The sequence below is a fragment of the Phocoena sinus genome, chromosome 8 (genome assembly GCF_008692025.1).
Source record: "Phocoena sinus isolate mPhoSin1 chromosome 8, mPhoSin1.pri, whole genome shotgun sequence".
Taxonomy (NCBI): Eukaryota; Metazoa; Chordata; class Mammalia; order Artiodactyla; family Phocoenidae; genus Phocoena; species Phocoena sinus.
This window is the reverse complement of record NC_045770.1, coordinates 40,204,747-40,206,726: the sequence shown is the minus strand read 5'-3', so window position 1 is coordinate 40,206,726 and position 1,980 is coordinate 40,204,747.

Sequence of the window (1,980 nt, the reverse complement as noted above, 5' to 3'; positions counted from 1 at the left end):
TATTGTGTTTCTTTTTAATATCCTACCTCCAGACAAAAATAATATTAGTATTGATTCATTTAACAAATACATACTGAATGAACACCCACCCTGCCCTCTGGAATGTAAGCTCCATGGCAAGGGCTTTGATCACCACTATAGCACTATTGCCTTTAAGAGAACCTGGCCAAAGTGGGCACTCAAATATTTGTTGAATGAATGATTACGACAGATACTTCACTAGATGCTGGGATCTATCATTCAGTCATTTATATAGTAGGGGAAGGCAAATACATATTATGTCAGGTGGTACTAGTGCTATGAAGAAAAAATAAAGCAGAAGATGGACTGTGAAGGAGGATGTTATTTTGTTGTGGGCATCCACACTGAGAAAAGGTGGACTCCCACCCAAAATTCAGCTCAGATGTTGAGACTGATGAAGTCACACACATACCAAGGGTGTATGAAAGACTTTATTATTCCCCTAGTAAGGCTTTCTAGGGAAAGCAGGGCAGCTCCCAAGCAAGTCCAAAAATGGCCTGAGAGAACAGAGAGAGGAGACTGGCTTGGGGGTTTTATGGTGGTTAGGAGGTTGGGCCAGGGTGATGGTTCTGCATGCAGTTTGAATTTCCCACAGGTGGCAAAGCAAGAAGCAGCCAGGCTTTATTGCACAAACGTGGGGCAGAAGGGGAGGAAGGAGTGGGGTAAGGCTTAACAGCTGTCAGCAGTCAAACATCAAAGGTGGACTCAGACTCTATATGACACATTTTATAGAGAGAGATGGGGGAAAGCCTCTGATAAAGAGACATTTGAACAAAGGCCTGAAAAAACTGAGAGAGTGAGCCATTATTATGGAGTTATTTGGAGGAACATCCTTTCCAGCAGATTTAAAGGCTCAGAGGCAGAAGAGGACTTGGTATTTTCAAAAAATGGCAGAGGCCATTGTAAACAAAATAGGATCACCTGAACTCCATGAAGCTAACATCTAGCGCATATTGTGAGAAGCAATTTTTAAAATGCTAGCTAGCTAGGTAGATATTTGCAAAATTATGTTAATACCATATTCACTTTAGGAATGTGACAAGGATGCCCAATATCATTAACTATTGGAGTTTCAACCAGGAAAAAAAGACAAAGACAGAATAGGTATAACAACTGAAAGGGAAGGAAAAAATAATTTTTTCAGCAGAAAACATGACTGACTTCTTGGAAAACCCAAGAGACTCTATAGCTAAATTAACAGACTGAGTTCAAAGAGGTTCCTAAATATAAATATTACTCAGCCATAAAAAAAGAATGAAATACTGCCATTTATAGCAACATGGATAGACCTATAGAATATCATACTAAGTCAGACAAAGACAAATATATGATTTCACTTAAATGTGGAATCTAAAAAATACAAATGTGCTCGCTTCGGCAGCACACATACTAAAAAATAATACAAATGAATCTATATACAAAACAGGAACAGACTCACAGACATAGAAAAGAAACTTACGGTTACCAAAGGGGAAGCGGGTGGGGGAGGGATAAATTAGGAATGTGGAATTAACAGATACACATTACTATACATAAAATAGATAAGAAACAAGGATTTACTGTAAAACACAGGGAACTATATTCAATATCTTGTAATCTATAATGGAAAATAATCTGAGAAAAAAATATATATAACTGAACCACTTTGCTGTACGCGTGAAACTAACACAATATTGTAACTATACTTCAACAAGGGGAAAAAATTGCTAACTGTAAAATCAATATACAATAATGAGTTGTATTTCTGCATACCAACAAAAAATAGGTTAAAAATGTAAATTTGGCAGGAATTCTCTGGCGGTCCAGTGGTTAGGACTCCGTGCTCTCAGGGCCAAGGACCGGGATTAGATCCCTAACTGGGGAACTACGATCCTGCAAGCCTCAGTGACATGGTCAAAACCAAAAAAAAGGAAATCTGAAAAGGATACCAATTACAATGTTACCAAAAGTACACAGCAG